Source organism: Heterocephalus glaber, unplaced genomic scaffold (assembly GCF_053883595.1).
Source record: "Heterocephalus glaber isolate CG9 unplaced genomic scaffold, H.glaber_assembly_v1.0 deba00001594, whole genome shotgun sequence".
Classification (NCBI taxonomy): domain Eukaryota; kingdom Metazoa; phylum Chordata; class Mammalia; order Rodentia; family Bathyergidae; genus Heterocephalus; species Heterocephalus glaber.
The window spans coordinates 16454186-16480907 of NW_028258369.1; the positions used below are offsets into that span (position 1 = coordinate 16454186).

At 43.5% G+C, this 26722-nt stretch overlaps 3 long non-coding RNA genes across 4 annotated transcripts in view; 1 reads left to right on the plus strand and 2 right to left on the minus strand.

The window, feature by feature from the left end:
* Positions 1 to 2793: 2793 nt before the first annotated feature.
* Positions 2794 to 4168, plus strand: LOC147823298 (uncharacterized). Its single transcript, XR_015444133.1, has 2 exons — positions 2794 to 3547; positions 3708 to 4168. It is a non-coding gene; the product is annotated as an uncharacterized LOC147823298 (long non-coding RNA).
* Positions 4169 to 5056: 888 nt separating this feature from the next.
* On the minus strand, positions 5057 to 5949 carry LOC147823299 (uncharacterized). Its single transcript, XR_015444160.1, has 2 exons — positions 5678 to 5949; positions 5057 to 5517 (listed from the first exon to the last, which is right to left on the minus strand). It is a non-coding gene; the product is annotated as an uncharacterized LOC147823299 (long non-coding RNA).
* Positions 5950 to 17799: 11850 nt separating this feature from the next.
* The window catches only part of LOC147823300 (uncharacterized), a 206901-nt gene continuing 197978 nt past the window's right edge, over positions 17800 to 26722 (minus strand). For both annotated transcript variants that reach the window (XR_015444139.1, XR_015444140.1), the window contains exon 4: positions 17800 to 26548. This is a non-coding gene — a long non-coding RNA (uncharacterized LOC147823300). The remainder of the gene's footprint in view (positions 26549 to 26722) is intronic.

Sequence of the window (26722 nt, forward strand, 5' to 3'; positions counted from 1 at the left end):
TCATGTGCTTCCAGCAGTTCGGTCTGCAGACGCTGGCGGGGGGCCGGGGATGGTGGGGCTCTACCTGGCGCCCACTTTCTCCTCAGCAGGGCTGGCACTGTTTTGATGTCTGAGGCCTGGACTTCATTCCCTCTCCCTCTCCCTAGGGCCCTCACTTCACACTGCTCGGGGCAGGGAGTGGGACGACATCAGCAACTCTTCCCTTCCTGCCTTCTTCAGAGCATCTTTTCTTTTTATGACACTAAGATCCGGTGCCATGGTCTCTCACATTGTGTCCTTAGGTCTTTGGACCCCAAGTTTTTCTTTCCATTTGTATTATTTTAACTTTTGTCATATTTTATTTGGGAGGGAGGGAGTTTGGAGTGTTATCACCTGTTTTCTTGTTCTCCCTATTAAGATATTGCTTTGTTTTATTTGTTTGATTAGGTCTTTCTCTCTCTCTCTTTCTCTCTCTCCCCCCTTTCCTTCTTCCATATCTCTCTCTTCTTTTCTCATTCAACTTTTCTCTCATTCTACTTTTTTCTTTATTCTTTTTTCATTTCTCCCCTAATTTCATCTCTACTGCTTCTGGTTTATCCCTTTCCTTGTTGGTTTTTTCTGTTACTGTTACCATGGGCTTTTTATTAGGATTCTTTATTGTACATTTATTACATTCTCTCCATTTTCTATTATGCAATTTTCCAAATTCTGTTTTTTTCAAGCTCTCGTTCCCTGCAACCTCTATCCTTACTAGTATAACCATTAGCCATTAACTACTATGAATCTGTAGACAGTTAGCTATATCTTACTACAGTTGAACACCGTTCTATTGTTAACGGAGGTAAAATTCCTCTACTGAGTAGATACCTATTGTACATCAATATGCTGTTTCTACTAGAGTTTGTGCTATTAACTAGAGATCTCACTTCTACAGTTAAGTGTGCTACACGGTTGGATCCTAGGGTTCATCACTATCCAGTTTTATTTGATACTACTGTGTTTGTTGATTTTACTACTTTAGTCAAGCTGGCTTAGATGTTGTTATCAATTGGTTTTCTCGTTTGTCAATATCTGGATTGCCTTGGGGTCATAAACAACACCACAGCCCATTCCCAAAGAACTGGATACTGGGATAAATAGGCTACATTCTCCTCTCCCAAAGAAACAGAAGTGGTTGGATCCTGAAACAGGCCTAAAGGCCAATATCTAGGCACATGTAGAGGACATTTCTGAAAAGGAGTCGTTACTTAAAGAGGTCTCAATACTAGCAATAAAGCCATCCGCTATAAACAAACCGCAAGTCTCAGCACAGAAAACAAACAATCAAACAAACAAAGAAAAGAAGAAAATGAGGAAACGAGGAAACAAAATACCTCCAAAAGCTTCCAAGTCCTCCAAAGGACATTCAGTGAACATCAAGGGAGAAGTAATCAAAAGCCACACAGCTGAAATATTTGAAACATCAACAGTGGAGATAACTAAACAGATCAATAATATGTTTGACAAATTCAAAGCACAGATAATTAAAGGCATAATGATCCTAATAAAACAAATAATAGATGAGGCTAGCTTACTGGATGAGCTAAAGAAAAGGATACAAACCATGAATGCCCAGCATAAAAAACAGTTGGAGTCCATAAAAATGTTTCAAACAGAAATCTTGGAGACTAAAATTTTTATTGAAATTATGGGCAACAAAAAATTAAACCTAGATCCTTATCTCTCACCATGCACTAAACTAGAATTGAAATGGATCAAAGATCTAAATATAAAAACAGAAACACTGAACCTGCTGGAAGATAGTATAGGTAGAACTCTTGAAGACATTGGCATAGGAAAAGACTTTAAAAACAAATCCTCATTTTCACATGAAGTAGCACAAAGAGTCAACAACTGGGATCCCATCTTGTTAAAAAACTTCTGCATACCAAGAGAAACCAACAACAGAGTGAAGAGACAACCCACAATGTGGGAAAAAATTTTTACCAGCTGTTCCTCAGACAAAGGACTACTATCTAGAATATATAAAGAACTAGAAGTCAATGGTGAAAGACGGGCATCACAGGGCAGCAAAGGAGCAAAGAAGCAGCAAGTCACAAGCGACAAGCAGTGGCCCTCTTTTGCTCCTTATGTCCTATCCAGGCAACCCACCCCTGGAGGAGGCAGCAGTCACCCCGGGGTGGGGCACCTTTCATCCCAGCATCGCACCACGAACCAATCCCAGCCTCACATCCTTGATCGCAGCAGCACACACCCTGGATAAAGCAACCTCTGCAATGCCTCACCCACGACCGCATGAGGTCTGGGGGGACATCTCGACACAAGCCAGAGTGCCTGTAAACTTAGGACTCAGAAGACGTGAGGGAGGAGAATCACCACAAGTTCTAGGCCAGCCTGGGCTACAAGTGACATGCTGTGTAAAAAAAGAAAACCCTAGTAGAATTTTACGCATATGCTATCTCATTTTCTCGAAATAAATAGTTTTACTGCTCCCTTTCCACGCTGGAAAAATGTCGTAAAACACTTGTTACACTGTTGGTCGTGGTGGTACACGCCTGTAATCTCGGCTCTCTGGAAGCTGAGGCAGGAGGATCACCATGAGTTCATAACAAGACCCTGCCTCAAAAAGCAAAAAGCAAAACAGAATAAAACAAAAACTTGCTACACTGAAGAGAGCCTCAAAGACAATGATGTACAATCCCTCCCAAGCCCGCTCTGCCTTATGAATTCCTCAGTCTCAGATTGTATTTGTGCGCATGGAACAGGGGTAGTGCATCTCCTGAGCCAAGCGGCCCCTCCAATTTTAAAGGAGCCTGGGACACCTAGTGGAGCCAGTCTATTCACAGACGGCCTGAAGGCAGTGATTGCAGACTGGAAAACAAAACTGAGGGAACCTCAGTGGACAGTGGGGAGTGGGAGTGGGGTGGAAGAGCGCCCTGGTGGTGTCAAGAAGTGAGTAGTCGGCCAGTGCATGAGAGAAATGTGTCGGAGGGAAAGATGGGGCACATCTGCACATGGTCTTAGGTAGGACCGGGTTAGCAGGAAGGAAGGGTCAGGGAAGACACAGATTGGGCACTGGCAGGGGGAGGGCCAGGACAGCATGGACCACTGAGTGGGGGTGGCCTTGGGAGCAGTGTGGAGGAGAGACCCTCTCCCTGGCATGTGACCCGTGACAAGTGAGCATAGGCAGATAAAAGGGGTGGAGGAGAGGATGGGAAAGCTTTGGAGGGCTGTGAAGTAAATTGCCCCCTTCTCTAACCATAGCGTGTTGGACTCGCCTTTCCCTCCCTCCCCCGTGGACCCGTCCACGGGGTGTTCTGTCACGTCAGAGCCTCTGTGCCCAGCCAGGGCTTTTATTGGCTGGTGACTTGCTGACCAAAGAAAGCCCAAGGGCGTGGCCACCTCAGGGACAGGTATATAAAGGGGGGTCAGGCCCACACGGGGCAGACCGCTGGGAGGAGCTCCCGGGAGAAGCATGGCCAGGTGTCCAGCAGGGCAGAGCAGCGGCCAGAGGACCAGGCCGAGAAAGAAGAGAAGAGGAATTTCAGGGCCTAAACTGAAGGGAAAGGCGAGTAGACATCCAAGCTCCTCCCCTTGTCCCCCTTGACAGCCCTCCCAAGAGGCCTGAGGTCCCCAGACTGTACCCTTCTCATGAAGCCCCTGCTCCCATGGCTCCGCCCTCTGTCCCCCAGCCAGTGCTCTTCTGTGACCTCCCCGTGTGCTTCCAGGTGGCCAAGAAGTCAAGCAGGGCCAGAAGACCCGGTCCCCGGACAGGGAAGAAGCTCTCTCCCCGAGCATCGCCACGTCCTCCTCGAGATAGAAGAAGGAAACCCCAGCAGGGTTTGGCGGTCCTCAGCACCAACAGGGGGAGCAGCCCCAGCAAGATGCGCCAGGGCAGCAGCAGGGCCCTGGGCGCCCGGAAACGCTGCACCAGGAGAGGCCCAAAGAGAAGCCCTGCCAAGCTGGGGCGCAACAGGTCCACCCGAGGCCGAAGCCGAGGCCGCAGAGCCCCAGCCTCGCGCAAGACAATGCCAATGCGCTAGGCCAAGAGAGGTGGCCAGACACCTCGCTACCATCTGAGAGGTGGCCAGAGGTCTGCCTGCCTCTGCCTCCACTGAGGTAGACCTGAAAGTGTCCACCCACGCTTCCCCGTGACGGGGCAATAAACTAACTCTTGGCGACCTGAGAATGTGTCTGTGTGCTCTCTGGGGGCGGGGAGGGGACAAGGGAGGCAGGGAGGGAGGGCAGGGGGAGAAGGGAGGAAGGTGGGATCCTCCTGTTCCCAGGGATTGGAATTCGAGGGGGAGGGAGAGGGGGAGGGAGGGAGGGGAAGGGGAGGAGGGGGAGGGAGGGAACTGCAAGGTGGGTCGGGAATAGAAGTCAGGGGAAGGGAGGGAGGGAGGGAGGAGAGAGGAAGTGAGGAAGGGAGGGAGGGAGGGAGGGGAGCAGGGAGGGAGGGAGGAGGGAGGGAGGAGGGAATGGAAGGAGGGAGGGTGAGGAAGAGCTGAGGGAGGGACTGAGAGGAGGCCTGGAGAGAGAGAGGGAGGGAGGGAGGGAGGGAGGGAGGGAGGGAAGGAGGGAACTGCAATGCGGCATGGGGGAATAGAAGTCAGGGGTAGAGAGGGCCAGAGGGAAGCAAAGCCAGAGGGGGAAAGGGAGAGAAGGAGGGAGGAACAGTTCCCAGCCCTCGCGGGTAGCTCCCTGCCTCTCTTCCTGCCTCCCTCACGCTTTTCCTCCCTCTGCCCCCTCCATACCCCGACTTCTCATGCCCTGCGCCATCGTGCAGTCCCCTCCCTCCCGCTATATTCCCCCTTTTCCTCCCACCCTCCCACAGTTCCTCGCTCCCTCCCTCTCTCTTTTCCTCCCTCCCTCCCTCTCTTCCCCTGACTTCTATTCCCCCATCCCGCATTGCAGTTCCCTCCCTCCCCCTCCTCCCCTTCCCCTCCCTCCCTCCCCCTCTCCCTCCCCCTGGAATTTCAATCCCTGGGAACAGGATCCCACCTTCCTCCCTTCTCCCCCTGCCCTCCCTCCCTGCCTCCCTTGTCCCCTCCCCGCCCCCAGAGAGCACACAGACACATTCTCAGGTCGCCAAGAGTTAGTTTATTGCCCCGTCACGGGGAAGCGTGGGTGGACACTTTCAGGTCTACCTCAGTGGAGGCAGAGGCAGGCAGACCTCTGGCCACCTCTCAGATGGTAGCGAGGTGTCTGGCCACCTCTCTTGGCCTAGCGCATTGGCATTGTCTTGCGCGAGGCTGGGGCTCTGCGGCCTCGGCTTCGGCCTCGGGTGGACCTGTTGCGCCCCAGCTTGGCAGGGCTTCTCTTTGGGCCTCTCCTGGTGCAGCGTTTCCGGGCGCCCAGGGCCCTGCTGCTGCCCTGGCGCATCTTGCTGGGGCTGCTCCCCCTGTTGGTGCTGAGGACCGCCAAACCCTGCTGGGGTTTCCTTCTTCTATCTCGAGGAGGACGTGGCGATGCTCGGGGAGAGAGCTTCTTCCCTGTCCGGGGACCGGGTCTTCTGGCCCTGCTTGACTTCTTGGCCACCTGGAAGCACACGGGGAGGTCACAGAAGAGCACTGGCTGGGGGACAGAGGGCGGAGCCATGGGAGCAGGGGCTTCATGAGAAGGGTACAGTCTGGGGACCTCAGGCCTCTTGGGAGGGCTGTCAAGGGGGACAAGGGGAGGAGCTTGGATGTCTACTCGCCTTTCCCTTCAGTTTAGGCCCTGAAATTCCTCTTCTCTTCTTTCTCGGCCTGGTCCTCTGGCCGCTGCTCTGCCCTGCTGGACACCTGGCCATGCTTCTCCCGGGAGCTCCTCCCAGCGGTCTGCCCCGTGTGGGCCTGACCCCCCTTTATATACCTGTCCCTGAGGTGGCCACGCCCTTGGGCTTTCTTTGGTCAGCAAGTCACCAGCCAATAAAAGCCCTGGCTGGGCACAGAGGCTCTGACGTGACAGAACACCCCGTGGACGGGTCCACGGGGGAGGGAGGGAAAGGCGAGTCCAACACGCTATGGTTAGAGAAGGGGGGAATTTACTTCACAGCCCTCCAAAGCTTTCCCATCCTCTCCTCCACCCTTTTATCTGCCTATGCTCACTTGTCACGGGTCACATGCCAGGGAGAGGGTCTTTCCTCCACACTGCTCCCAAGGCCACCCCCACTCAGTGGTCCATGCTGTCCTGGCCCTCCCCCTGCCAGTGCCCAATCTGTGTCTTCCCTGACCCTTCCTTCCTGCTAACCCGGTCCTACCTAAGACCATGTGCAGATGTGCCCCATCTTTCCCTCCGACACATTTCTCTCATGCACTGGCCGACTACTCACTTCTTGACACCACCAGGGCGCTCTTCCACCCCACTCCCACTCCCCACTGTCCACTGAGGTTCCCTCAGTTTTGTTTTCCAGTCTGCAATCACTGCCTTCAGGCCGTCTGTGAATAGACTGGCTCCACTAGGTGTCCCAGGCTCCTTTAAAATTGGAGGGGCCGCTTGGCTCAGGAGATGCACTCCCCGGGCTTGGGTTTTAACAGTGAACCAGATGTGAGGCAGGTACTCATGTTCCAGAAGTCACGAGGGACGCTTACCTGTTCCATGCACACAAATACAATCAGAGACTGATGAATTCATAAGGCAGAGTGGGCTTGGGAGGGATTATACATCATTGTCTTTGAGGCTCTCTTCAGTGTAGCAAGTTTTTGTTTTATTCTGTTTTGCTTTTTGCTTTTTGAGGCAGGGTCTCGTTATGAACTCATGGTGATCCTCCTGCCTCAGCTTCCGGAGAGCTGAGATTACAGGCGTGTACCACCACGACCAACAGTGTAACAAGTGTTTCACGACATTTTTCCAGCGTGGAAAGGGAGCAGTAAAACTATTTATTTCGAGAAAATGAGATAGCATATGCGTAAAATTCTACTAGGGTTTTCTTTTTTTACACAGCATGTCACTTGTAGCCCAGGCTGGCCTAGAACTTGTGGTGATTCTCCTCCCTCACGTCTTCTGAGTCCTAAGTTTACAGGCACTCTGGCTTGTGTCGAGATGTCCCCCCAGACCTCATGCGGTCGTGGGTGAGGCATTGCAGAGGTTGCTTTATCCAGGGTGTGTGCTGCTGCGATCAAGGATGTGAGGCTGGGATTGGTTCGTGGTGCGATGCTGGGATGAAAGGTGCCCCACCCCGGGGTGACTGCTGCCTCCTCCAGGGGTGGGTTGCCTGGATAGGACATAAAGAGCAAAAGAGGGCCACTGCTTGTCGCTTGTGACTTGCTGCTTCTTTGCTCCTTTGCTGCCCTGTGATGCCCCTCTGCCATGCCACCCCGCCTTGGAGCCAACCAACTCTCACCTAAAACCCCTACAAATTGTGCACAAATAAACCTTCCCTCCTCTAACTTTGGGCATCGGGTACTTTGTCTCAGCAATAAGAAAAGTAACTAAGACGTGCCTCTTGATCATTTTTATTCCCCTCTACCCCTTTTCTTGCCTCTCCTTCCCCCAAGACCCTATCCCATCCCAACAAAGAGTTCCTCCCTGTCTCTTGACATGTATCTGTATTTTGCTCTTCATTTATATTTTGGGTCTCTCAAGTTAGACATGTCATATGATGTTTAACCTTTTGAGACTGACTTATTTCACTTAGCATTATGGTCCCAAGATCCATCCATTTTCTTACAGATGACTCAAAATTATCCTTTTATGGTATATGTCTATATATCATTATAAAGATCTATATCTCACCTTTTCTTTATTCAGGCATCTGTGGTGGGCATATAGTCCACTTCCATGATTTAACTATTGTGTTTTATATTGCTACAAACATGGGTGTGCATGTATCACTGTAGTAGGATAACTTTAGTTCCTCTAGGAAGATACCCAGGAGAAGTATGTCTGCTTCAAGTGGAATTTCTACTTTTAGTTTGGTGAGAAATCTCCCTATTGCTTTCCACAGTGGTTGTACTCATCTCCATGCCCACCAACAATCTAGAAGAGTTTCTTCTCCGCCATATCTCCACCAGCATTTGTATATTGAGTCTTTGATAATGGTCGTTCTTACTGGAGTAAAGTGAAATCCCAGTGTTGTTTTCATTCACATTTCTCTAATGGCTAAATGTGCTGAACATTTTTTATATATTTATTGCCCATTTGTATTTCTTCTGTGAAGCATCTGTTCATTTAGAGTGTACATTTTTTTATTGGGGGGAATGAAATTTTAAATATTTTTTAAACCTGACAAGCTGGGTTTGAAATTAAATGAATAAATGGCATTTCTTTGAGTTGATTGCAATTGAAGAATAACCAATTATCATCCATCACCTCAGTGTTTCCCATATATTCTATGCCATCAGCATTACTTCTATTTTCATTTAAGGCATGGATACAGGAAGCATTGGCTTAATATTTGAAATAACAAAGCCATGTCTCTTATTGTAATTTTGTTAGAAAACGTACTCTTACAGAGGTATGTATAATAACGTCTATGCAGTATTGAGAACCTGGTAAAGTTGAGTTTTGTTTCAAATTGATTCTTGGGCTCTGACTCCCATGACTTCTTATACATTTTTATCACCCCTGATTAAGATAAAAGTAATTATAAAATTACTTGCCACTTTCTCTGCTTCTGAGGAGGTGGCACTATTTTCTGACTAGTGCTAGTTTCCTTTAGGAGTGGCCTTGGTCTTATAGTGACTCAAACATGTTACCTAATTAGTTGAGCATTTGAATTGGAACTGAGTTACGAAAACTTGCACAAAAGGGAGTGTGATAGTGTTTTTAAATAGTATTTACAGTAAAGTATTTGTTTTATATTTTTTCATCACACTTTGCTTCCAATTTTCACAGTTGCCAAACTGGTCAATGCTCATCTCAATTAACTCATTGTTCCCTGGAATCACCTGTGTTCGCAGATGTCTGACACACTCCAACTCTCCTTTCAGTACAGTTAAACAGATTCTCTTCTTTTAGCCCCCAGACCTTCCTGAGCAGCACTCAACCGCTGTCACCTCAACCAGGATAGGTGTCCCTAATATAGGACCCGTAATACAGTCTTTCTTCAGAGTATTCATAGTGATGACTATTAATTCATTCAGGCTGTTAAGCACTTTATTAATAATTTATTCCTGCAACTTTACAATAGCCTTCTGAAGTTGTTATTCTTATCCTCACAATAAAATGGACTCTTGTAGGTTTGAAGACTTATATTTAAAGACTTATCTGAGTCCATTGGCATAGTAGAGAAGGAGCCAGAATTCCACAACAGACTGAAATTCTGCAATGGAGGGAGGGAGGTGTCTCCCAGACAGGAGAGCTGACTAAGGCACACCCGGAGCCCAGAGCCGGCCAACACTAGCACAGCATGTGGCAGGACCAAGGCCTGCACAGCTGAGGGCCGCCTACTGCTGCAGGGCACTTGGGGCCCAGGACTGCTGCAGCCAGACACAGGTGATGCCCGCTGGAAGAGTGTGACAGCCTGGGGCAGCGCGACTCCTCCTGACACCAGCGCTATTCCAGAGATGTGTCTGCGGGCGCTGGCCTGGAGACAGAGGCTCTAGGATCTGCCCTGCGTTAGGCTTTGCCAGCCTGGCACCGAGGTCTAAGGCACGGGTCCCGTGCTAACTGCCCTTGCTTCGCCTCAGGAAAGGCGTCTTGCTGCACGCTGTGCTTCCGGAGTGGGAGGTAGTGTTGGTGAAGGCCGGTCCTTGTCACCACTGCTGACACTGAGCTGGGTCATTCCTGAGTCTCACAGGTACAGGTCACACAGGCCAACAGCACAGCTGGCAGCGAAGCAGCCACAGCACAAGTCCCTTCCACTGCCGGCGGGCGGGGGAGCATCTGTGCCTGGTGCTGGATCAGGTCCAGAGGCTCCCTGTGTGAGCCCTGGCCTGGGAACCGCTGTGGTCCCTGAGGGTAATGCAGATGTCCTTGGCCGCCAAGGCTGACGCTGAGCTGGGTGCCACCTGAAACTCCAGCAGCTGCAGGCACCTGAGCAGTCAGGGGTGGGTGGCTGGAGTGCTCCAGGACTTGCAATGCTCTAGGCAGAAACAAGTCTGCCCATGGTGTGTGGGCCTCCACCGAGGGCCAGTGCAGGCCTAGAGGCTCCATCTCTGAGCTCGGCCCTACACACAGCGACTCTGGTTTCTGCCTGTGTGAGTCTTGCTGCAGCTGGCCCAGCACTGAGCTGCAAAACAAAGTCCTGTGCTAGCCTCAGTGTCCTGCTCCCAGCAGGTGAAATCCAGCTCCCCTCAATGCTACCTGAGGCTGGGGAAGGTCGGGTGGAGGCAGAGAGCTTTTTGGCTAATGTGCTTCAGCAGTTCAGTCTGCTGATATTGGTGTGGGGTCCGGAGTTGTGGGGCTATACCTGGGGCCCAGTTTACCTTGGCAGGGCCTCTACTGGGCTTGAAGTCCAAGGCTTGGACTGAATTCCCTCTGCCTCCTCCAAGTGGACAGCATCTCTCTTCACACTGCTTGGAGTTGGGGGAGAATTGGAATCATCAACTCTTTCCTTTCTGCCTTCTTCAAGGTATTTTTGTATGATTACTATTATACTAAAGCCTGACACTACAATCTTTCACCTGTCTCCCTTAACTCCAGAGGAGGTAGTTTGGTAGATCTGTAGGAAGTCTATTATTACTGGAGGCTCTTTCTCATCTTACCCATCTTACCATCTTGCTCTACCTCCTTCTCAGATGAGTTGCTTTCCTTCTTGATACTATTTCCTAATCAATGAGGCAGAAAGGTAATTTCTATCCACAAAATAGTCATTAAGTGTAATTGAGTTGTATGGATATGCTATAAATTATTATGACAAGTTAATGTTTTACTAGTGCTATTATTATTGTTATTGTTACTTATCCTGGAATTACAATGATGTTAAGTTTCAGGGAAAAAATTTGATTTCACCATTGGCTTTCTGGCTGCTGAAAATGATGAAAGGGCCTAATACAAGTTTTCAGAAGAAAGCAAATAAAACTTAGGGCCAAAAAGGAGGAGGTGGATTTATAGACTGGAGTTTAATGTGCAATGTGTTATAGAAATGACATAGAGCACTCAATCAAGGCTTGTTGAGTGGTTGCCTTGATTTAGAAGAGCAAAATCTATGAAAATAAACATGGCCCATCTATTCAAGAAAGGCTCTAAGGCTCCAACAGCTCAGTCAATAAGCTTCATAACAATATGAAAAATACAACTGTTCCACAGGTATTTTTGTATATTAGATTGGGATGTTTTGGCTTTTGTGGCAGTTTGTGGCAGAAATCATGGGACTTAGCTAGCTACAAGTTGAAAGTATATGGCAGTTTAATCAGCAAGGAAATATAAGAGATATCATTATTTATGATACAATTAAGGATACAAATAGTATATATGGATGAGGTAATAATGAAATACTATGAATCTAAACACATTTATTCTGATCAAATGATCTGAAAACCATTTGCAAGTCTCTTTTTAAAGTATGACAAACTCTAGAACTCCTATAGTCTGATAAAAAGAAAGGTCAATAAACACTGGGGGAAAAAACTTGAACAGGTACGTCACTGAAAATCCTACATGGGTGGTCAAGAAACAGATAAAACAATTTTCAAAATCATTAGTCATCAGGAAAATGGAAATTAAAAGCACAATGTAATATCATTACAAACTCACCAGAATGGTTAAAAATAAAACACTGAGAAGCCAGGCCTGGTGGTACATGCCTGTAATCCCAGCTCTCAGAGAGGCTGAGAGAGGAGGATTATAAGTTTGAGTCCAGCTTGGGCAATTCAGCAAGTTAGCAAGACCCTTTATCCAAATAAAAAATAAAAAGTGATGGGGATGTAGCTCATTGGGAAGGTCCCAGATTCAATCCCCAGTATTGGCAGGAGAAAAAACAAAGCACTGAGCAGACCATGTGTTGAGGATGTGGAGGAACTGAATCCCTCATACATTAGCAGTAGAAATATGGAATGGTACAATCACTTGGGAAAAGTTTACTTTTCTTATAAAGCTAATCACACACCTACTTTTGACCCAGAAGTTCCCTTCTTGGTATTTACCTCAAAGGAATGAAAATGTACATTCAGTCAAGTGGAGCTGAGCATGTTTTGGCTTAGAGCTGCTGGGTCCCAGCCTTGACTCTAGGAGGGTTCTCAGTGGGCTCTGTGATCTCTCTGAGACTCACCCTGCCATTTCACAAGGGCTGCAGGGATTAGGTCATTTTCCCATACCTCTCCTTGCTAAGATTCTCTGAAATACTCCCTGGCGATATGACTCTCATTGCAGAAACCCTGAAAGCTATGCCTACTTACTACTAGCGGGAGTAAGGGCTCAGATTACAAGTAGCCCAAAATGTTTGGCAGCTCCTCAGGAATTCTCTTCTTTTCAAAAGCATCTTCCCTCTGCCTTCCCACCAGTTCTCAAGGGAAGCAAAGACGGAGGTGTGTTAATGGGCAAATTACAAAGCTTCTCAGATTGTGTGTCTGAATGCGTTAATAAATCCACTCAGCAACAGGTATTTATTGAACACCTGCTACATGCTATTAGGAATTGACTTTGGATGAATACACAACTACTAGTGAAACACATTTTCTTCCCTCATAGAAATGACCATCTGATAAAAAATGTAGACAGAAGTAATGAGGATACATGACATTAATATGCATACATGTCACAAGTGAAGTAGATTTGGTTGAGTTAAATTTCACCTTTGAACTTCCTATATATCTGGTTATTTCTATTCTACCTTGGGTTTGAGGAATTTTCTGTTGTTTCTGATTTCTACATCTTTCACATTCTCAAGTCTCTTGAATCTCAATAATCTGAATGTTTGCTCTTTTGGTGCACTTCAAGTTCCTGTGAACTCTCTTCATCCCTCTTCAATCTTGTTCTTTTTTTCTCCTCCAACTGTGTATTTTCAAATAGCCTGTCTGTCTTCAAGCTCATTAATTCTTTCTTCTGTTTGATTTATCCTGCTATTGATAGCTTGTATTACATTATTCATTTTTTTCTTAGGCTATTTCTCAGTTTAGGGATTTCTGTTTGATTTTTTAAATTTCTTCCCTCTCTCGGTTAATTTTCTGTTGGAGTTCTGGGTTATTTCTCTGTGTTTTCTTGAAGCTCAATGAGTTCCCTTAAAACTGCTCTTTTAAACTCCCCATTTGGGAGTTCGGTCATACTGGTTACTATCAGGTCAATTGTGGGGGCCTAGTTTTGACTGTCAGATGAGGTCCTGGTTTCCTGAAAGCTATTGATACTTGATGTGTAATTGCACAGAAGGATCAGTTATTTGTTCTAATCTTCACAATCTGGCTTTGTTTGTGCCTGTATTTCCAGAAATTCTAAGCAGGCTGCTTATTTTCTCTGAGCCTGCAGTTACTTCTGCCATTTCAACATTAGATTGTACCCAAAGTCCAGATTTTTCATGAATCTAGTGTTGGTGTGTTGTCACTGTCTCAGTACTACATGGTTATCCAAGCCCAGATTTGCCCCAAATCTAACTGCTCTGTTTTTTCAGCGTAAGTCAGCACAGGTACTCTAGGGCCAGGGATTTGGCTCAGTGCTGCCGCCTCTCTCTCGAGTACAAGGTCCTCAGTTCAATCACCTGTAGCAAAAAGAAAAAAGAAAAAAAGAAAGAAAAGGTACTCCATCCCTTTCCGTATTTCCCTGCTATTGGGTAGGCCCAGATACATCACCCATAGTCACCAACCTGTGCTTTGACACTGTAGGGTTCTGCCCCGCTGTGTGAGAATCACTGTGGAGGAACCAGCCCCAAGCTTCTATGTCACACCTGTGGCTAACAACACTATAACAGTATGTCACACCCTAAGATGGTTACAGTGAATTATCACCTTGATTGGCTTGGAATTCACCCAGGGGATTAATAAAGTATACTTCTGGATGTATATGGTGGGTTATGGAGACATCAGCCGGGGTACTACATATGGCACATGGCTCCTTCCTTTCTGGCACTGTTTCCCTACTCTGATTCCTGGCTGTCATAGACTGAGCAGCTTTCCTATGCTGTGCTTTTCTGCCATGATCTTTCTGCCTTGGAACCAATTGATCATGGACTCAATCCCCTGAAATCATGAGCCAAATTAAACTTCTCTCATCTAAGTTGTGGATGTCAGGCATTTTGTCCAGCAATGGGAAGGTGACTAATACTCTATTCTAATATTTGTTCTGAGAAGATCAAATTCCACCAAAATGATTAAAATCTGTAGCTTCAGATATACACCTTTAAAAGAAATTGCTCAATATCTATTCCAAGACTCTTGCTATGACCAAGCTTCATAGAGCTTGGCACGATTCCTAGAGTCAAAGTGACCCAATTACTCTCAATAGTATTGATAATGGTCCCATATTCAAGTGCAACAGTTCCCTGTTTCTCAAAGCATCATTGTAGAACAGCAGAATCAGCCTTACCTAAGATGTGATGAGAAATAAAGAATCTAATCCCCTACTCCATACCTGCCAAATCAAAATCTGCATTTTCACAAGATGCCCAGGTTATTTGTAACCACATTAAAGTTTGAGAAGTGCTGGCTTAAAGTGTAGACTTTAAAGCCAGACAGACTAGCTGTGTGGCTAGGCAATGAAAATGAAACCTGACGTTCACTAAGGACTTAGCGGTGCCATTACTGTACCAAGTCATCCTAGTTAAATAACACTTTTGAGCCTCTGTTCTTTTTTCCATAAGACACTTACCTCCTATGGCAAATAGTATTTCCAGTCTGTTTTAGCCAGACATCAATCTTGAGCCTTCCCTTTACCCCTACCTGTATATAATCTCCTAACTGCCACGCCTACAAATTCTATTTAATCCATATGCTTTTTTCCATTTTTCAGTGAAGAACATTGTCTAAGTCATCATTGTCCTTACCATTTATTTCTCTCCATCTGGACAGCCAACACCTTCATCTTAATCATCATTCCTCCTGCTTGGACCACTTCAATGGCATATTGACTGATCTCTATTAACTATTCATCTCAAGCTCATCTATTCCTCGCATAACATTAAAATACAAACAAGTTAAAATCTTACACATGAAATGCCATAGGAGCAACCTAACATGAAAGCTGATTTATGAGATGTAATAATTTTCAAGTGTAAGCAAAGAAACCTGGATCTGACTTTGAAAGCCATATTTGACAAAGTTATCTTGGATTCTAGGAAAGGGGAACTCAAATTGGAACAATTTGTATAGTTGCCTCCAGCCTCTTGAGGAAGGTGGTGGTTGGTAGATATTCTCTCTCTCTCTCTCCTCTCTCCCTCTCTCTCCCTCTGTGTGTGTGTTCTTTTCCTCTCCCCAAACCTTCTATACTGTGAAAGTGGACATGGATACAGCAAGTTAGCTTTAAAACCAAGCAGTCACATCCCTCAGACTTATGTTTTGCTCCCTAGGGTGACTTTTGAGTACAATTTAGCCTCCAATAAAAAGTACCCTAAAGAAGAAAATTCACAGACACTAACCTTGTCTACCTCTCAGTCTTGGTCTTGAGTGTGTCGATAAATTTGTGTGGTTTTAGTCATTTGTCCTCCATGAGGTCATTCCTAACAACTGTAAACAACCCTGAATAAGCCGACTAAATCATGTTCTTGGCACCTGTATTAATTCAGCTTAGTAGTAAACCACTATAAATATGTAGTAGCTTAAAGTCATAACTACTTACACCGTGCATAACTCTGAGCCATCAGTTCAGGTTAAACTAATCTGGTTATCTCTGCTGGTTTGATCCAGTTTGGCTTACCTCTGCTGGGGTTCATGCACATACTTGTAATTTGCTGCCAGGTTGACTAGGAACTGGGTGATTGTCATGAGGTCATCTGAGTTCTCTATATGACATCTCACCCTCCAGTATGATAGCTCAACTTGTTGACAAGATTTTAGGAACAATAAGAGGGTAAGACACAATCTATTAGCACATTTGAAGTCTTTTTTTTTCCCATTAAGTTTATTGGTACATTTTAGGTATACAATACAGTTACATTCATCATTGGGATCTTGTACCTTTACATGAATATGTTGGTTCTTATTTTTTCCCCTTCCCTTGCCCTCCCTTCACCTCCTCCACCCTCCCTATTTGCAAAGACCTTGTTTCCATTTTTTTCCTCTTTTCATATTTTTTTCTTTCCCTTTTTTCCCTTCCCCTACCCCTCCCAATTCCCCTGGTCTTTTAGACCTTTTCTTCCTGTTACACAATATCAGTTATACATTTTTTAAATTACAATATTAAGCTCTAGGAGACATTACCACAGATTTTACAGAATTTAAAAGGATATAGAAAGCATATTACAAAAATCTGTTTTGAAATAAATTTGACAACTTCTAAGAAGTACCTTGGAAGACAAATTAATGAAACTAGCTCTGCAGGAAATATAAACTTTGAATAGCACCTATTAAAGAAAATATATTCCTAGCTTGATAACCTACCTATATGACAACAGCAGGCTCATATACATTTTAAATGATAAATTATAGAAAACATTTAAAGCAGAAAAAACAAGGAACACTTCTCCCCTCATTTTAGGAACTCAACACTGTGCTAATCCTAAAACTGGATAAAGATAATAGAAGAAAAAAGTATGAACATAGAGAGAAATTTGTTTAACAAAACAAACTATTGGAAGTCAGATCTGGCAGGATGTAGAAAGTGGTTTTGGTATAGGGATGGCAGTGTTGGTTCAGCATTGGAAGATCCACCCCCAAAAGTCATCATTTTAACAGAGGAAAGGAAAAAGCCATATGATCCTGTCACTAGTTGGAGAAAAAGTATTGGACTAAATTCTACAGCTGTTCGTGGTAAAAGCTATCAGGAGTCTAGAAGTAGAACAGAAACTTCTCAACAGATCAAAGACATGTACTCCATACTTCCAGCGAGAATGCCTTATATAAATGGAGAAGATACAATGCTTTCTCCTTCAGGTGGGGAACAAGGGCAGATATGCTTACTCTTTATCTGTCCATTAAACTTTGAAACCTAGTCCCCACCAAAATAGTCTGGCAATAAAATGACACAACTAGGATAGGATTGGCACTGCAGAAGCAAAATCTTTATATGTAGATGAAATGATGATCTACAGAGAAAATACTAAGAAATCTCTAGGAGCCCCTAGAACTTGTACTTAAATTTAGCACTATTAGAAAACACAAGGTATATATAAAAATTCAGGTCTGTGTATACTTGCTATAAATGAAGAATTGGATATTGAAATTCAAAAGCTTTGTAGGAGTACAAAGGACCTAGAAAAGTTAAAAACAAAAACAAAAACAAAAACAGTGTTGGAAGACGTGTAGTACCTAATTTTAAGACTTCTTCTAAAGCTACAGTAATCAAGGCAGTGTTGGTATAAGGAAAGACATATAGATCATTTGAATAAAACAGAGAATCTAGAAATAGAACCACACGTGTATGGTCCACTGAGTTTTGAAAGATTATTTAACATTAACATTTTATAGAATATAAACTCAATTCAAGAGCCAAGGAAGAGATAGTGTTTGCAGCAAACGGCACTAGAACACCTGGTATCTGTATGTAAAAAATTAACCTCAACCATTTTTTCCATACATGAAAATAACTTGAAGGCATCTATGAACCTAAATAAGAAAGCCTAAAAGTATAAAACTTTAAGAAGAAATTATAAGGGAAAATATTTATGAATTCAGAGTAGGCAAGAACTACCTAGGATACAAAAACCATGATGTATAAAAGAAAAAAATTGATAAATTAGATTCCATCAAAATTTAGAGCTTTAAATGACATCATTAAAATGAAAAGTAGTCCTTAAACAGACCATATTTACAATGCATATAACCTATGAGCAGAATATATAAAGAATTCTTAGAGCTCATTAATAGACAACCCAATTAAAATGTAGACATAAGAAGATGATAAATAGCCAGTATAGCACAAGGAATGGTGTGCAACTCTAGAATCAGAAAAATACTAATCAGTACAATAATAAGACTGAATTATACACTCATTAGGGAGATGAAGTCAAAAGTTTTAAAAGCCTTGTCATGACTTTTTCTTTTTGTTGGATTCTCCCCCTTTGCGTTTAATTTGTCACGCCCAAAGCACATTTGAAGTCTTAAGACACACTATGGGCCCATTGACCAAAGCAATCAGAAGTTTGGACTATGGTTTGTATATGGTCTGTGTCCCCTAAATATTCATGTGTTTGAAGCTTGAACCCCAATGTAACAGTATTGAGTGGGTGGAGCCTTTAAAAGAGGATGAGATTATAACACTACCACCTTCAGAAGGAATTAATGTAGTTTCTAGGGGACAAGGTCCTACAAAAGTGTGTTGTTATATAAAAGTGAGCCTGACCCCATCCTTCTCTCTTACTTCCTGCTCTCTTGCCATGTGGTCTCTTGCAACCTTTTCTGCATGCACTCCCATCATGTGATGCCATTCTTCATGTTATGGGACAAACCAGATGAGGCCAGCTAATCTTGAACTTTCAGGCTCCAAAACTGAGCTAAATAAATCCCTTTTCTTTACCTATTACCCAGAACCAGACCTTTTGTTGTTTTAGCAGTACAGAATGAACTAAGACACGAGTTTAAGCCCAGAGTCAATGCAGAAGCCTTCTACAAAAGGGCATGGATACTGGAAACCATGAAAAAACAAACATCCCTGCAATCTATCCAGCAAGCATTTAGAGCTGAGAGTAGGGACACAGTTGATGATAGCAAGGGACTACTATTCTGAAAACCAAGCAGCTTTAAGACATGGTTGGATCATTGTCAATCTTCAATATACTCAACAACTACAATATACTACTCCATTTCCTTAAAGTCAAGTCAGCCTCTGAGGGTAAGATGAATTCAAGGGAAGCATCCCTTAAGCCTCAGGAGGCACTACCACTTCTGTCTGCCTTATATTTGAGTGTAGCTACTGTGAACATGAAGTGTTAATGGCATGGATCACATCCATGCTGTGTCATCAAGAGTAGGTGCAGGCAATGGGGAGCCAATACTACTCCTCGGCGTATAAAGAATCACAAGCTTCAGTATCCAGAGGAGATGTCAAATTTTTCTTGCCTTTCATGAAATTTTATTCATTATGTTGTAGTACCAGAGCAAAAAGAGCAAAAAAAAACATGTATGTGTTTCCAGAATACAATTGATGAAGAGAACTCTTTGTACCAGCAAAGCTGAATTAAAAGCCATTTAAAGCAGTTATATCAGAACTTCATAGCAGGTTTCAAAAAGATTAATTTAATAAAAACTAGGTTATCTTCTGGAACATTCTCTGAGTATCATGAGCATGTGGAGACATGTTATATGGTTTCTTTCTGGAGTCCCAAGTATGAAATGGGATATGAGACACCTCTTTTGGACACCACCAATCAAACTATCTGGACTTTATTTACAAATGCACCTTCAGCATTTAGCATGAAAAGAAGCAAGGACACTGGTGACTAATTTCTTAAACTTCTTTCTCTTTCCTTTGATCTTTCTCCCAGGATGCCCAGAACCCCCTGTACCAGGGGAGTAAAAGTACTTCTCTCCTGTTTCCTCTTTCCTTGTGTATAATCTTTGATTCTTTCCATTCATAAACTTTATGGCTCACAAGAGGGTGGAAGGGAAACACCACTTATAGGAAAATAAAAAATATATGGAGTTATTATTTTCAAAATATTACCTCCACCTACTTGTTTTCACGATGATGTCTTTGCTTTAGCAGTAATGGAAACATTTTTCAATATAACATAAAAGAAACAGTGTCTGTGTAATGACAAGAATATCACAAAACTTGGCACAAAGATAAGCCAGAGAGGAATTCCTATTGGTTACACCATCAGTCTTACATCTTTTCTCTCTGCATTGCTCCTTCCTCCCCACCCCCTCCTAGATATTAATATACAGAGATGTAAAGTGGCAATAAGATGGTTGGAAATTGGTTTTGAATCCCAGAGCCTTCACTCAGTAATTCTATGACATGCGGAAAATGCAGTGCATTTCCTTAAGCCTCAGTTCTTCCTTCCATAGTATGGGAATTAAAAAGCCTTTCCTCATGGCAGTGTGATGAAAATGAGATAAGAAAGGGAAAAGAAGCAGATTCCCAGTTCAATACCTGGCCTATCATAGGCGCTCAGCAAGTGGGAATATGATTAGGCCCTCAATTGATAGATTTCTCTACTCAAAGTCTAACATCTAAAATCTCAGTCCATCTCATCTGTCATGCTCCCTCCAGGCTGCAGGTGTTACCAGTTTATGTTATCAGCTTTACTCTTTTAACAGCTCAGCCTTTCTCTGAAAGTCTTCCCAGCAGATCTGCACTCAGACTTTTCCCAGGGCTGGGGCAGGTACAAGGGAACAGGAAGTTTTTCACCACCTGCCTGCAATGCGGATGCTATTCTGTTTGCATCATCAAATTATGCAATGTTTCGATCCAAATAGCTTAGAAGGCACTTTATAAATTTCAGTGAGTCTACAAAGGATGTGGCAAAAAGTAACAGGCCCACCTCTGAGATGGCACCCTAGGGTATGGAGAAAAGGCTACAAAACCAGGCACAGTAGCTCTTCTGGACAGTTTGAAAGGCAAGTAAGGAGAAATGCTCTAATTTAACGTCAGAGAACCAGGGAGCTGGACTCTTAGGAGGAAATGACCCTAGTTGGAAGTGTAATAAGAAGAAAGATGCCCAGCTTTCATAACCACATGTAGCTGAGAAATTAGATTTCTGATCCACCTAGAGATTTAATTTGTTTTCCTCACACTAGCATAATGCTTGGAAAAGAACAGATCAGGGCTTCTCACAATGTTGTTGGAGAGAGCTACAATCAGAGTCATTTGCAGAGTCTTGCAATCTAGGCTGAGGTCTGGGAAACTGCATTATAAAGCCACTTCAGGTGGCCATTATGTCCCAAAAGGTTTTGTCCTATGTTCGGTTTCCATCTCCTTCTACTGCTCTCTGGAAAATAGAGACGGAACAGAAGAGGAACTAAACAAACCCAAAGGGCCCAAGAAACAACACTGAATTACTGAGCTCAATATGGGCCACAGAAATAAAGGAAACTTCTTCCTCCCTCCCCTCTCTTTACCTTCAGGACAAATGAAACATTCATTGAAGAATACAGCTTTCTTCCCTCTCACAAATTAGGAGATTTCCACAGAACTCCACCATGGATATCTCTGTTAGTCTTTTTCCATCTCTATATTTTTCAAATTTCTTAACCCTTATGTTTTTTCAGTCACCTATTTCTTGAAACTGATGGAAGCTATGAAGCATCTTGCTGTGGTTTGTTTCCTTCAAAAGTTCATGTGCTGGATTCTCGACTCCTCATTGTAGCAGTGCTGGCAAGCAAGGCCTACTGGGAGATGTTTGGGTCATGGAAGCAGACAGAGCTCTCATGAATGAATCAATGCCTGCCCTGGCTTGGATGTAATTTGTCCCACAGTATTTATGTATTGGAGGCTTGGGTCCTCAATAGAGTAATGTGAGTGCTGGTGTGGAATCTTTAAGAGGTACAATATGGCCCAGTGGGAGATCCTTAGGTCACTGCAGTTGTTGAAGGGATTAAAGTATTTCTTATAGGGCCCTGGTTAGTTCTTCCAAGAGCAAACTGTTATGAAAGCAAGTCTGACCCTTGAATTTCTCTCTGACTTCCTCGCTGGCCAACTGATCTCTTTCTCTCTCATGTGCTCCCACTCTTATGATGCACGTATGTCGATCCAGGACCTCATGTTGGAACATTAGAATGTGAGGGTACCTAACACATTTTTTAACAGGCTTTGAGACATCAGCAAAAAAAAAATTTTTTTTAATAAGATTGATAGAATACCATCTCAAACACTGGAAGTTAATACTCCTTAGTTTCCAGTTACCTTGAAAACTACTTTCTAATTTCTAGTCATGAGAAATTTAACTGAAACCGTGAGATTTGCTAAGCAGCTAAGGTTCTCCTGTTAATTGCCTAAGTCAAATAGAAATGAAACGGTATCCAGAAAACATCAGAACTCATGCTCCCAGGAGTGAGTCCCCATGAAAATGACGGCATCCACTGAAATTGTATCTGTATACTGTTTAAAAAGCAGCCTTTATTTTTAATTCCAAGGAATATGGATGAAAAGAGAATTTTCCAAAATGTGCACAGGTAGTTTTACCGATTTGGGATATGTTATAAGACTTGATTTGTAAGAGTTGAAAATTTTTGAACATATTTTCTAACAAAATTGTTTCAAAAAGTGGTTATTTTTCACATTAACACCCAAAACAATGCAGTTTGATTGCATTTATTTTGGTCCAAGAAATATATCTCGTGCCACAACTTTGTACTGGACACCACGTTAAACACTAGGGTTGGAACAGTCGCTACTGATGCCCCCTGTAGTGTTAACTTCAGCCCACTGCTGCATCCTCTGCTGTCACTGCCCCACTTCTCTGCCTGAAAATTCTCTCCAGAGACATCAAAGCTCCCTTATCCCCTGAGTAGTGCATGGGTACCTGAAGCTCCCATGGTTTTCTTTTTTATACTTTTTATTTTATGAGTATGTGTTTGCGGTACACAATGGCTACATTCATCATGGGAGGTTGGTACATGTACATAACACATCTGAACTCTTTTTGCATCCCCTTCCCCTCCTATTCCTCCTCCCTCCCTTCATCTCTTGATCCTCTTCCCACTAGCAAAAGACTTATCTTCCTGTTTAGTATCACTGTATCTTTTATTTTGATCTTTAATTTATTTATATGTTGGATTTCTCATATAAGAGAAAATATGTGATATTCAAATTTGGGTGTCTGGTTTATTTCACTTAACATTATGGTCTCAAAGTGCATCCATTCTCTTACAAATGATTCAAATTTATCCTTCTTTATGGCAGAGTGGTACTCCATTGTGTATAGATACCACATTTTCTTGACCCATTCATCTGTTGATGGACATATAGACTGCTTTCAAGATTTAACTATTATGAATTGTGCTGCTATAAACACGAGTATGCATGGATCACTGGGATATCCCTTATTGAGTGAGTAAAAGGAGTTAGTAGAGAAATGTTTCACCATCCCATTCCTTGGCAAGGCCAATTTCGAGGTGTTTCACATACATTTTTTTGGAGGGGTACTGGGGATTGAACTCAGGACTTTGCACTTGCAGGGCAGGCGCAGTGCCACTGAGCTAAATCCCCAGCCCTGTTCTACATACATTATTAAGACAATTTCCAGCAGGATGGGGCTCCAGTTGCCCTCAAGCAGCAACACATTCATGAACCCCCTTCTTGGCTTTCCTTCTTCTCTGTCTCACTTTCCTCAGCTGTCATGTGTGGTTCCTGGCATCACTTCTCTGTGACTGAGTCTTTTTCTCAGAGTCTGTTATGGGATGAACAGAAAATGAGATTTTTCAAAGGTGAATAAGCTACAGTATTCATCTCATGAAGCATCCAGTTTGTTGGGGTTTGCAGACACATGAACACAGTGTCAAAGTTGGTACACAATTCAAGGAGAGGCCCAGAGAAAGGTAGGCAGCAATCTCAAGGAGTGCTTCTAGGAAAAATAGCACTGAATTGACTAGGGGAGGATGGATTAGAGTTAGGCACTTCAAGAAGAGAGGAAGAGCTTCCAGAAAGGAAGCAGCTTAAGAACACACCCACATGGCAAATGTAAGGAAATAGCAGAAGTCATTCAGCATTACTCCCTTAGAGAAAGATACATGGAAACGAAGAGTGTCAGAAAATAAGGCCAGATGTGAATGTGGAGGGGGAAGATACTGCTCATGGGGACCTTTGTGTGCCTGCTCCAAACAGAATCTTTGGAAGCACCCTTAATTCCTCTGTATGTCACATCTACCAAGCTATTAGCAAATCTTGTCGGTTTTGCTTTCAAAATATGTTTTAATTGTGGTCAAGTCTCACTTCTTAGAATGACTACTACAATCCAACATCCTATCTCTACACTGCTGGAACAACTAACTATCCAACTGTTTTCCTTGTTTCTTCCCTTATAATCTTTTAGCGCATTGATCACTTTTCATTAATTTTCCTGCTTTAAATCTTCCAAGGAATTCTATCACATTCTAATAAAATCTATAGTCCTGTGTGCTCTGGTGTCCAGCGACTCTTCTGACCTTCTTTCCTCCCACCCTCCCCCTCTTACCCTGGTCCACCCACACTAGCCTCCTGGCTACTGCTTCAATGTTCCAATAGCAGCATGTAGCCAGCGGCTACTTATTGGGCACAGAAAATTTCCTTATTATCAAAGAATGTTTTCTTAGGTAACGCTGCACTGGATAGGCTGCTTTTCAAGGCAAGACCAAAGTATTTTCATTCTTGTACCACTAGCACCAAATGCAATGCCTGATACCCGCCAGAAGCTCAATCAATACCTCATACATTGATGTATTAATGAGTGAATAAATTAAATAATCTTAGTGGAAGAGACAAAGATTTTCAGCCTAACAGACCTGGATTTGAAGAGTGAGTCCATCTGGTGAGTGTTCTATGATACTGTAAAAAGCACTTAACCTCCGTGAACTTCATTTTGCTTATGTGTGGATGAAAGTAATAAAATAATCTGAGTGTGTATAGCAGCAGAGAGAATGCCTTGCACACGTGTATCCAATAAAGTTAATATCACTACAATCCTCTTGAATGAATAAATGTCTTCCAGGTCAGAATGTATTCAAACCAAAATGGCCTGCTTGTTTCTCTAAACCAGTGTGTCTCAGCTGGGAGTGATTTTGCAATATTTGGGAACATTTTGAGTTATCACAACTGGTGGTGGAAGTGTTGTCACTGACATCTGGTAGGTAGAGTTTAGAGATGCTGCTCAACTTCCTGGAGTACACAGGACAGCCCCCACAATTAAAAAAATCATCCAGCCCCAAATTCAATAGTGCCAGTGTAAATACAGGACAAATAACTTGGCGGTATACCCCTTCCTTCTGTCTGACTCCAGCCACTCCTTTGCTCCTCTCCACTTCTAGCATTCTTAGAAACATGGACTTTTAGCACTGAAAGAGATTATCTCAGTTGAGCTCCCCCCAGAAGCCAACTGTGAGATAAGGTTTGAGTGTCAGTCATTTGGGAAGTGGAGAGAACAACAGGAAAAAGAAAAGTGAGCAGGAGGTTCGGAAGCAGGAGGAAGACAATAATAGAAGGTGAAAAAGCCAACTGTTGTGGTAGGCCACCGGAGCCAGGAGCCAGGAAGGACATGCCTCAGACTTATCTCACCTGGAGACAAGGGAGTGGAGGTATTGATCCATGTACTTGTAGTGATCATTAATTGAGGGCTGTTCATGGAATGTGGATTCCATCCACATGAGTAGTAAAGTAGGATTTAGAGACAAGAAAGAGTCTGCAAGCAACAAAATGCCAGTTGTAGGAACTGGAAGCCTGGCCAATATATCCTGAAGTGGTAAGAGTTGAGTTATGGGTAGAGCAGCAACAGCATCTGCTACATAGCTTTGTCTTCATGGCTTTCCTCATGGGCATGGGTTCTGGAGCATAAATGCTTGAGTGGAGATTTTGTGTCCATCATTGTCTTGCTATGTGACGTTGAACAATTTACTATTCTAACTTCAGCTTCACCCACTGTAGAATAGAAATGAAGTGGTGCTGACACCCTAGGGTTGCTTCTGAGGATTAAATAAGAAAGTACAAATGAATCACGCAAAACATCTTGCTTGGACAGCCTTAGCTGTTATGGTGATGGAGGTCATGATAATAGCTAACCATGGTAGAGAATTTACTTCATATCAGGCACTCTTCTAAGTATGCAGTGTGCTCTTACTCATTTAATCTTTCCTAAGACTGTGCTAGAAGTCATGTTTTCCCTGTTTTGCAGGTAAACACACATGGTAGTCAGAGGTCAGGAAGGCAAAGTTGTATTGTCTGAGATAAGATGTGAAGATTGAGAGCCATCCATTAGAAAGGAGAAAAGGACATTTCAGAAGTAGGAAGTATGCTGTTTTCATGTATGCTAAATCAGAGTCCTCTTTAAAAGCTTTCCTTCTTTCTGTTGTGACAAAGTCAGACACTGTGAAATATGACCAAATATTTCCTGATGATGCAAGTGCCAGGTACAGTCATTGATTGAATTGCATGGTGACATTTTCTCCAAACCTTGTGCTCTCCAAAGCAAGCAGTGGGTGGCAGCTGAATCCTAAGGAATGTGGTCTTTTTTCACCATAGCCTGAAATTACAATGAAACCTGACCTTTGCAGTTTCATTTTCAGGCTTTTGAAATGAAGATGTCCGGATTCAAAATTGGGTAATGTTGTCAGCAGGGAGACTCCTGGAAGCCGAAGAATATTTATGGTAATAAAAAACTTGAGCTCTCAAAGGACCAGCTAAATTACAGTTGGCACAAGGCATATTAGAACTTGTCCAGATTTACTGTCAGCCCTCTGAATTCATAGCCTTAAAAAGCAATAAATTGTTGGAGAAATATACTGCTCAAGCAGATCAGAGGTAAAAACGAAAATGGAGAGCTTATAAAATGAAAATTATTGAATTCCAAACTTTTCTCCTAAATTATATCAAAATATGAGACTTCTGGACATGAACTGAGGTGTTAAGAATCAAAAATTCCTCTTGTCATCTTGTCGCTCAGCCTGACCTTCACCACCACTTTACCCCTATATAGATGGGGGAGGTGAGTCTCAAGCTGTTTGGGGAAGAAAAAAGATTGAGCAGGTTTCAGCAAATGAGTTAAGATCAGTTTGCTCATTTTTCCTGTACTATTTTTGCCCTTCAGTGCTATAAAATTTTGAATACTAAATCTAGAAATTGAGAGTTTTTTTTAAATAAAAGAAGGCTGAACATAAGTATCCTGTAAGAC